The sequence below is a fragment of the Rhinopithecus roxellana genome, unplaced genomic scaffold (assembly GCF_007565055.1).
Source record: "Rhinopithecus roxellana isolate Shanxi Qingling unplaced genomic scaffold, ASM756505v1 contig5833, whole genome shotgun sequence".
Taxonomy (NCBI): Eukaryota; Metazoa; Chordata; class Mammalia; order Primates; family Cercopithecidae; genus Rhinopithecus; species Rhinopithecus roxellana.
Genome location: NW_022144346.1, coordinates 7,386 through 18,617, shown reverse-complemented (window position 1 = coordinate 18,617; position 11,232 = coordinate 7,386). Strand labels below are relative to the sequence as shown.

Genomic DNA, 11,232 nt, shown 5'->3' with positions numbered 1-11,232 from the left:
TTTTTTTTTTTTTTTTTTTTTGAGATTGAGTCTCGCTCTGTTGCTCAGTCTGGAGTACAGTGGTGTGATCACGGCTTACTGCAACCTCTGCCTCCCGGTTTCAAGCGATTCTCCTGCCTCAGCCTTCCAAGTAGGTGGGAATACAGGCTCGTGCCATCATACCCTGCTAATTTTTTGTATTTTCAGTGGAGGCAGGGTTTCACCATGTTAGCCAAGATGGTCTCAGTCTCCTGACCTTGTGATTCACCCGCCTCTACCTCCCAAAGTGTTGGGATTACAGGCATGAACCACTGCCCCGGGCCCTTGCTCTTTTAAAAAAGAAAAAGAGTTAGATGTACATATCTCCATAGACTTTACAACATAATGGAAAAACTTGTTCCTTTTTCCAAAATAAAACAGAAGAAGTGGCTGGGCGTGGTAGTTCGCACCTGTAATCCCAGAACTTTGGGAGGCTGAGGCAGGCGGATCACCTGAGGTCAGGAGTTCAAGACCAACCTGGCCAACATAGTGAAACCCTATCTTTACTGAAAAATACAAAAAATTAGCTGGATGTGGTGGTGCAAGTCTGTAATTCCAGCTACTCAGGAGGCTGAGGTGGGACAATTGCTTGAACCAAGGAGGCAGAGGTTGCAGAGAGCCGAAGTGGTGCCACTGCACTCCAGCCTAGGGGACAGAGCAAGACTCCATCTAAAAATAAAAAACCATACACACAAAACAAACAGAAGAAAATCACATTTGGTTATCACCATGGGGTCCTCAATTTCTGCCCTAAGAGAAATCACAAGAGTTCTGAACACATTCCTTGTAGTTACTGTTCCTGAGTATAGAGGCTCAGGGGAAGCCTCTGACTTCAAACCTCTCCATCCTCTGTCTCTAGCCATCAAGTAATGCTGGTTCAGGGGCTTGGTACCATTGGTACCATCCAACAGATGATGCTAGAAGCTGTGGAGGTAATAGCTGGGTGTGGTCAACACTGCTTTTGATAGGGAATGAAGAACATGTGAAGCCCTAGGCCAGTCTGTGAACATTCTGGAATCCCAAAGATTTACCTCCTTGTGATGAATACAATGAAGCATGCTCTAGGGCAGAGATGAAAAGTATCCCTGATTTTGCCAGGCCTTAAGGACACTGTTCAATAAATATTAACTGAATCAGTGAATAAATACATGTTGGACTGAACTGTATATATTTGTGCCGAGCAAACAGTAAACGGTCTGATTTGCTTCAAACCTTGGAATAACCCTTGGAAACCTTCTCCTTCGCTATCAATACCTTTGTGATGTTAAAGTTCTCTTCACCAGGACTCTGCAGAAAGTTCACCTGAAAACAGTGGCTCTGAATGTGGGAATGACTCCATAAGCCCTCACAGTCTGCAATCCCTATTTGCAAATAGAATCCCAATTACAGAATAAATTGTTTGTGTCTTGGGCTGCAAAATTCACAAAATAAACTGCGATCATTAATAAGAGTTAATAGATATAAAGTCAGAAATCATTGAGAATATTGAGATATTATTTTTTTCTTTTTTTTTTCTTTTTGAAGTGGAGTCTTGCTGTGTTGCCCAGGCTGGAGTGCAGTGTGCGATCTCGGCCTCACTGCAACCTGTCTCCGGTTCAAGTGATCTCCTGCCTCAGCCTGCTGAGTAGCTGGGATTACAGACATGCACCACCGTGCCCGGCTATTTTTTGTATTTTTAGTAGAGATAGGGTTTCACATATTGGCCAGGCTTGTTTCAAACTCCTAACGTTCAAGTGATCCGCCCTGCCCAGCCTCCCAAGTGTTGGGATTACAGGCGTGAGCCAGCACGCCTGGCCCGGAGACATTATTTCTTTCCAATTCATGAGAAATACAGATACTCTTAGACCCTCTCCTCATACATCTATCAAAATAACTTGAAGATTTCTCTGTCAAAATATTGGACCCTTCTGCCAACCAAACTGGAGCTCTAATTTAGGAATAGTTAATAGAAATGGACTTAATGTTAAGGTGGGGAGAATTGTTGGAGCACAGGAGTTCGAGGCCAGCCTGGACTACATAGTGAGACTATCTCTACCAAAAACTTTAAAAATAATTAACTGGGTGTGGTGGCACATGCCTGTAGTCTCAGCTACTCAGGAGGCTGAGTACTCCTGAGCTACTCGGGAGGATCACTTGAGCTCAGGAGGTCCAGGCTGCAGTGAGCCATGATCATGCCCCTGCATTCTAGCTTCGGTGACAGAATGAGACCCTGTCTCAAAAACAATTTTTTTATAAAAAAAAAAAATATATATATATATATACACACACACACACACACACATATATACACACACACACAAAGAATCCTGATATGATTACACAAATGTATCAAATTATCATGTGTATACTGAAAATATGTACATATATGTGTCAATTAAAAGATTTTTTTAATATTTATAAATATATACACAGAAATATACTTCTGTATATGTGTATATATATATATGTGTGTGTGTGTGTGTATATACACCGAAAAAACATACTGATGACATTTTCAAATGCCTGTCTTACCAGATAGGTATTCCAGAATTTCTGTTTCAGATCCATCCTTTTCCTGGAGAATGCTCATACCTATTTGCAAAACACCAAAAGAATTTTAAAACATTCAGTAGGGTACTGTAGTAATAGTGCATATTTAAGTTTTCCATTCCAAATGCAAGTAACCATCACTATCATCCATCAATATGACCATTCTGATCCAACAGTGAAAAGAGAACATAGTCAGGAGTGGTGGCTCAAGCCTGTATCCCAGCAGTTTGGGAGGCCGAGGCAGGCAGATTGCTTGAGTCCAGGAGTTTAGAGACCAGCCTGGGCAACAGGGCAAAAACCCCATCTCTACAAAAAATACAAAAATTAGCCAGGTGTGGTGGCGTGCCTGTAGTCATAGCTACTCAGGGGGCTGAAGTGGGAGGATTGCTTGAGCCTGGGAGGTGGAGGCTGCAGTGAGCTGTGATCATGACACTGCACTCCAGCCTGGGCAACACAGCAAGACCGTCTCAAAAAAAAAAAAAAGAAAGAAAACAGAACATAAATCTCTACTCTAAAACTAGATAAATTTTAAAGGAATGATAAATACGAAGTGAGAATAGCAGAGTATAAAAGTTATAGCAGAACAATTATTTTTTCAAAAACTATGGCAATTCACAAAAAGAATCAAGTTACAATAGTGGGTCTATTGGTTACTTTTCTCTATCTTCCAAACATTTTGTGAAATGTCGAACATTTGAACATTTTGAAATTTTAATTCTATCTTTTATAAAAAAGCTAGTGGACTGGTTGTGGTTGGCTCACGCCTGTAAACCCAGCACTTTGGGAGGCTGAGGCGGGGTGGATCACCTGAGGTTGGGAATTTGAGACCAAGCCTGACCAACATGGAGAAACCCCGTCTCTTCTAAAAATACAAAATTAGCCCCGCGTGGTGGTGCATGCCTGTAATTCCAGCCTTCTCAGGAGGCTGAGGCAGAAGGATCACTTGAACCCAGGATTTGGAGGTTGTGGTCAGCTGAGATCATACCACTGCGTTCCTGACTGGGTGACAGAGCAAGACTCCATATCAAAAATATAAAAATAAAAAAAGGCTAGTGGACCCAAATACTCTGGCAACTACAAATTTCCCATCAGTATTACCCTATCCAAAAATTGAAAGTGGAACACCAATTGAGCCTTCCTAAAAAACACTTTGAAAACTTTGATCTTCAACATCCCTGAAGAGAAATTCACAGCCTGGGCAATATATCAAGACCTTTTCTCCACAAAACAATTTAAAAACCAGCCAGATTTAGGGGTGCACGCCTGTGGTCCCAATTACTCCAGAGGCATAAGTGGGAGGATTGCTTGAGCCTAGGAGGTCGAGGCTGCAATGAGGGGTGATCCATCACTGCACTTCAGCCCTGAGGGAATAGAGTCAGACCCCTGTCTCAGAAAAAGGAAAGGGAAAAAGAAAAATGAAATTCAGGTAGCAAGGCAAAGCTCTCCTATTTTAGAAAGGGTTGTAAAACTGAGAGTACTTTAAAAATTCTTTCCAATCCCCCAGTTAGGAGGTAGGGGAAATAGAGCCTTATCAGTTAATTACAGAAGATTCTTACATGACTCAGCAAAATATTGGTAATACTGTGTTCCACTTACCTAGCATTAATTAATGCTAAGTACTTTTATGCGCCTCATTTCATATGTCCCTCCTTACAATTCGCTAAGGTAGGTAGAGTTACAACGGAGGAAAGAGCTTAGAGAGGTTAATAGCAGATGGAGTTCAACCCAGGTGTCTGATTCCCAAGCCAGAGTTGTTAATCTGTTACAACTCTGGTTCCCCAAGGTGACCCCAGCAAAAAGATCATCTGATTCGTGCAATTTCCATGTAGAGCCTCATGCAAAACTCTAATCCATCCCCTTCCACTTCCCCCTTCATGGAAATTTGAGGTGAGGGAAACTGAACCAGAAAAAACTGAAAACCGGCTGGGTGAGGTGGCTCATGCCTGTAATCCCAGCACTTTGGGAGGCCGAGATGGGCAGATCACTTGAGGTTAGGAGTTGGAGGTCAGTCTGGTCAACTGGTGAAACCCCGTCTTCATTAAAAATGCAGAAGTTAGCCGGGCGTGGTGGTGTGCATCTTTAATCCCAGTCCCTCGGTAGGCTGAGGCAGGAGAATCGCTTGAACCTGGAGATGGAGGTTGCAGTGAGCTGAAATCGGGCCACTGCACACTACGGCCTCAGCGATAAAGCAAGACTCTGTCTCAAAAAAAAAAAAAAAAAAAAAAAAAAAAAAACACCAAGGACAAAGAAAAAGAGAACAATCTCACTAGTTGTTTCAGGATTAAATAGGATTCTGGTCCCCTACCCCTTCACTGGCGTACAAGGCTTCTGTAACAGGTGCTAGGAAGCTGTTTGCAAATCTAGTCTGGAAATCACACCCTGGGACCAGGCAAAGACCTTCTGATAAAACAGGAGGCCCTAGCTCTCAGGCTGTCTGTCCTCCTGACACACTGATCCCATCAGTCATGTACTTGGCCGCAATGGCAATAGGCAACCAGGTGGTTTGTGTTTCTAATGGGGTCTGTAGGGAAAGGAAGTGAATCCAGCTCTTCAAAATAAGGTTCAGGGGGCAGGGTAGCTCTCTTCAAGATGGTGGCTTGTCTGACCTCAACCTGGTTTAGAAAGCACCAACAGCCCTTAGGAGAAGTTCCCTCCCATTTGGGGGGAAATCTGTGTTCCCCAATCCCAAGGTCAGGCTTAAGACCCATAGAGATTTTCTCCCCACTTACCCACCCCATCCCCTTCAAGGCTATAGAAATTACAATGATGGTAGAGGCCACAGGGCCCCTTCTGTAAGCAGATGGAAGATCTCCAAAGATCACAAGAATTTAACCAGCTTGAGCAATCAGCCTGTTTTACAGCCTCCTGCCCTCAACCTGTTCTTCCCCAACCCTGGGTGGAATGAGGTCACCCTGTTTGTTTAAACCAGCTCCGAAGTGACCCCAGGTTACTTACAGATGAACCCAAGTTAACTCTCCTCATTTCCATGCTAAAGTCTTCACCCTGGGAGAAGCTATAGCTTCATGACTATAACCTATGTAACCTATGCAATCTATGTGCTAGCATCATGACTCACTGGGACTCCTACTCTGCATGCAATCACGCACCCTCTCCTTTCTCCATCACCCCCAGAAAACCCTCCTGTCTCCTTCTCGGGGGCACATACTACTTTGGAGAACACGTCCAGTGTCTTCCTTACTTGTGCCAAGGAAAACTCCCGTTGACCAAAACCTGCCTCTTGATGGAGTCATCTGGGACTCGTTAGGGGAATGAACCCCGGTATTTTTCAGGTAACATTTCCATTGCTCTTATTGTAGGCAGTAGAGAAGGTTTCCACAGTCAAACCCCCGTCCCCCACACCCCAGGCCTGGGTCGGATTTTCTAAAGAGAGGGTTCCCTGAACCCTCACAGGTACACAGTCCTCCATGGCAAGGATCCAAGGTCCCTTGATGTCTTCAGTGGGACCCTCAGGGGAAAATCTTGTCACCAAAGCAGGACTAGGCCCCTGGGGATGAATTTTCTGAAGATCCATGCCCAACCTCAGATTCCACCTGCTCTGCCCCCCAGGGTCACGGGTCCGCTTGCATTTTGTTTCTGTGTTGGCCCCGGAGCCCCACACATGGATTTTCTGAAGAGCAGGTCGGTCCCTTCCCTGCCCACGACTGGTTCGTGGTCATGCAGCTGCTATGGCCTTGAACTGGGATCTCCTTTATTTTCCCGTGGACCCGTTTTCAGGGGAAAAGACCTCCCCAGCCCTGCCTACTCCAGCCTTGACCTACATCCAACCCCCAGTCTCAGCCCCGACCCTAGTGCCCTAAATTCCTGACCCGGTGGACCTCTGGCTCCGCAATTTCCCGGCTCCCCAGCCAGTGCTCCCCGCAACTTCTCGCAATCAAACACCCCCAGCCTCAAGCCTTTGCCCTGGTCCTCCAGGTCCCTGAAGCAGCCCCGGTCTCAGAGCCCCAGCTCCTGCCCGGGACCCCAGGTTCCTGCAGCGCCCTCCCTCCAGCCGCTTGATCCCGAGTCCCTGCCTCCAGTCCCCCAATACCGGGGCCCACCCCCCCAGATCCCCTCCCGGCCCCTCATCGGTATAGAAGGCCGAGACCGCGATGGGCGCCGCGACCACCTGGTCGCAGAGCAACTTGGCCAGCACCGCGCGCGGCGCGCGGCCCGGGAGCGCGCGCTCCAGCAGGCCCAGCCACACGTAGTTGAAGTTGGCGTGGAAGGTCACCACCAACGTGGCCACGCGCCGCGTCTGGCGCCAGTCGGCCTCGCCGCCCTGCAGCCGCTGCTGCAGCGCGTCCGCGGCCCGTGAAGAGCGAGCCGCAGAGCAGCACGTTGGTGGGCCACGGGTGGCGCCGGGCCGCGCGCGACAATGCCGGCCACCAGCCCGCATGTCCGCGCTGTGGGCTCCCGCGATCAGGAGCCCGCGTGGTCAGCAGCTTCCTGCACGGCGTGCGAGCCTCCTGGGCCTCCAGCTGCCCCTGAGCCAGCGCCGCCGGCACCTGCACCTGCCAGCTCCAGACGCTCCGGAGCGATTGGGCGCCCCGCGCACACCCCGCCCGCCGCCGTCCAATCCAGAGGCCACGGGCCGTCGTGAGGGCTGAACATTTGAAAGGTGCCCGGCCCACCCCCATACCTGGGTCCATTCACACAAATACCCAGAACAAGGCAAAGCCACAGAGGCAGAAGTAATGGGGTTATTTATTTATTTATATTTCTTTTTATTTATTAATTAGATTTTTTGAGATGGAGTCTCGCTCTGGTCGCCCAGGCTGGAGTGCAACCGCGCGATCTGGACTCACTGCAACCTCCGCCTCCCAGGTTCAAGAGATTCTCCTGCCTCAGCCTCCCTGGGACTACACGCCATTCTCCTGCCTCAGCCTTCCGAGTAGCTGGGACTACACGCGTGCGCCATCACGCCCGACTACTATTTTGTATTTTAGTGGAGACGGGGGTTTCAACATGTTGGCCAGGCTGATCTCGAGTGATCTGCCCGCCTCGGCCTCCCATATGGTGTTATTTTTTGGAATGATGAAAACTTTTTTTTTTTTTTTTTTTTTTTTTGGAGACGGAATCTCTCTCTGTCGCCCAGGCTGGAGTGCAGTGGCGCGATCTCCACTCACTGCAAGCTCCGCCTCCCGGGTTCCACGCCATTCTCCTGCCTCAGCCTCCGGAGTAGCTGGGACTACAGGCGCCCGCCACCGCGCCCGGCTAAGTTTTGTATTTTTAGTAGAGACGGGATTTCACCGTGTTTGGCAGGATGGTCTCGATCTCCTGACCTCGTGATCCGCCCATCTCAGTCTCCCAAAGTGCTGGGATTACAGGCGTGAGCCACCGCGTCCGGCCAAAAACATTTTGAAATTTGATAGGTGTGATGGCTACATGAATTGGTGAATATATTAAAAACCATTGAATTGTACACTAAAAAAAAGGGGTGCATTTGGCCGGGCGCAGTGGCACATGTCTGTAATCCAAGCACTTTGGAAGAATTAGGAGGATCCTTTGAGGGCAGGAGTTCCAGACCAGCCTGGGCAATATAGGAAGACCCCTGCTCTATGAAAAAAAAAAAGAGAAAAGTATTGTCATTAGCTGGCAGTGAGCCGAGATGGCGCCACTGCACTCCAGCCTGGGTGACAGACCGAGACTCCCTCTCAAAAAAAAAAAAAAAAAGAGAAAAAGAAATGAAGCGATAGCAAAACTCAGTCACCAAAATGGCAATGTGTTTTAAAATGTTTGCAGGCCACGAATTCACATTTGCAACACACGCAATACACTGAACTGATGTGTGACTTCCTCTAGAGAGAATATCAAAAGTTACAATGTAAGGGCTTTTATGAATGCGAGATGAGGCCCAGTGTGCCTTCTCCTCTCAGTTGGTGCCTCAGTGATCCTCACTTCCCAAAACATATCCGAGCTCCCAGCTTCCAGGCACTGTCCCAAAAGTGGGGTGTTAGTGGGAACCCAAGCAACAGACACTGCAGAGTCTCTCACCTCATAGAACTCATTTTCTCCTGCTTCTTTTTTTCTTGATCTTTTTTTTTTTTTTTTTTTTTTTTTTTTGAGATAGGATCTTACCCTGTTTCCCAGGCTGGAGTGCAGTGGTGCAATCATAGCTCACTGCAACCTTAAACTCCAGGGCTCAGCGGATCTTCCTGCCCTCAGCCTCCCGAGTAACTGGGACTACAGACGCCTGCCACCATGCCCAGCAAATTTTGTATTTTTTTGTACAGTCAGGGTGTCGTTATGTTGCTCAGGCTCGTCTTGAACTACTGGCTTCAAGTCATCTTCCTGCCTTAAACTCCCTAAGTGCTGCGATTATAGGCATGAGCCACCATGTCTGGCCTTTTCTGACCTTTTTTCCTACTCTTTCACAGTCACATCCAAACCTGTTCTCTTATTTACCCTACTTTTATTTAGTTTTCAAATGGTTAACTTTTAATGATTGCATTTATTTATTTTGAAAGAAGGGTCTCGCTATGTTTCCCAGGTTAGTCTTGAACTCCAGGACTCAAGCAATACTCCCACCCTCAGCATCCCCAGTAGCTGGGACTACGGGCACATGCCACCAAACCCAGCTCTGAATTTTTTTTTTTTTTTTTTTTTTGAGATGGAGTCTTGCTCTGTCGCCCAGGCTGGAGTGCAGTGGCGTAATCTCGGTTCACTGCAAGCTCTGCCTCCCGGGTTCACGCCATTCTCCTGTCTCAGCCTCCCAAGTAACTGGGACTCCAGGTACCCCGCCACACATCCGACTAATTTTTTTTATTTTTGTATTTTTGGTAGAAACGGGGTTTCACTGTGTTAGCCAGGATGGTCTCGAGCTGCTGACCTCATGATCGCCCACTTCAGCCTCCCAAAATGCTGGGATTACAGGCATGATCCCCCACGCCTGGCCCTGATTTTTAACTTTTCTTTTTTTTTTCTTTTTTTTGAGACAGACTCCTGTTGCCCAGGCTGGAGCACAGTGGTGTGATTTCGGCTCACTGCAACTTCTCCCTCCCAAATTCAAGCGATTCTCCTGCCTCAGCCTCCCAAGTAGCTGGGACTATGGGCATGCACCACCATGCTTGGCTCATTTTGTGTTTTTTAGTAGAGACAGGGTTTCGCCACGTGGGTCAGGCTGGTCTCCAACTCCTGTCTCAGGTGATCCGCTGGCCTTGGCCTCCCAAAGTGCTGGATTACAGGCACGAGCCACTGTGCCCGGCCTTGATTTTTAACTTTTAATTTTGAAATAACTACAGACTTTGAAAGAAGTTGCAAAAATAGTACAAAGAGTTACCACATACTCTTCACCCAAGCTTCCTGAAATACTGACGTCTTACGTGACCACAGTACAATGATCAAAATAAGGAAATAAGCACGGAGATCATACGCTTACCTAATCTACAGATCGTATTCAAATGATCACCAATCGTCACCCTTAGGTTCTCTGTTCCCAGTCCTGGCTTCCAATCCTGGATTGCTTCACATTGTGTTGAACTGTCAAATGGCCTTAGTCTCCAAGCCAGACCACTAACCAGCTAGTTCTGTAGGCTGGTCCCTCAATTTATCAACCCAGTTGTTATGGGCTAAATGATGCCCTCCAACATTCAAATGTTGAAGCCCTAATTTCCAGTACCTTAGAAGGCAACTGTGTTTGAAGATAGGGCCTTTAAAAGCGCATGAAGTTAAAGTGAGACCTTTAGGATGGGCTCTAATCCAATCTGTCTGGGTGTCCTTATAAGAAGAGGAAATTTGGGGCCACGCTCGGTGGCTCACACTGTAATCCCAGCACTTGAGGAGGCCAAAGCAGGAGGCTCACTTGAGGTAGGAAGATCACTTGAGACTAGCCTGGCCAACATGGTGAAACCCTGTGTCTCTATTGAAAATACAAAAAATTAGCTGGGTGTGGAGACACATGCCTGTAATCCCAACTACACATGAGGCTGAGGCCGGAGAATTGCTTGAACCCTGGGAGGGGGAGGTTACAGTGAGCCGAGATCCAGCCACTCCACTACAGCCTGGGGTGATAGAGCAAGATTCCGTCCCAGAAAAAAAAAAGAGAGAAAATTTGGACGCACAAAGAGGCACCAGGGGCTGCGCGTGGTGGCTCATGCCTGTAATCCCAGCACCTTCCGGGAGGCCAAGTCAGGAGGACTGCTGAGCTCAGAAGTTTTGAAGAAACCATCCGTGGCAACATAGCGAGACTCTCTCCTCTCGTCTCTCAACATAGCGAGGACTATCCTCTCTCTCTCCTCTCTCAACACATAGCGAGACTCTTCTCTCTCCTCTCCCTTCAACCATAGCGAGACTTCCTCTCTTCTCTCCTACTCTCTCTTCTGTTTTTATTTATTTTAAAAATAAGAAAAAAAACAACAGGCAACCAGGGATGTTTCACACCGAGGGAAGACTATGTAAGACACAGCAGAAGGCAGCCGTGTGGTGAAACCAACTCAGCAGGCACCCTGGCTGGACTTCTTGCCTCCAGAACTGTGAGCAAATAATTCTATTGGTCTAAGTCACCTGTGGTGGCTATTTTGTTATGGCAGCCCCAGCAAACCATATATCCATTCTCTTCAGTTGTTGGCAATCTGCCCATATCTATGTTCTCTAACCCTTTTTATCTGCTCATTTGTTGATTTCTACCCTTTCCGGCTCCTTATCCTTGTTACTGGTCCCAAGTAAATTTCTGTTACATTTCTCCCA

At 47.4% G+C, this 11,232-nt stretch overlaps 1 pseudogene; it reads right to left on the bottom strand.

Annotated features, from left to right (window-relative positions):
* Positions 1–1,230: 1,230 nt before the first annotated feature.
* Positions 1,231–7,184, bottom strand: LOC104659055 (annotated as a pseudogene).
* Between the last annotated feature and the right edge of the window lie 4,048 nt (positions 7,185–11,232).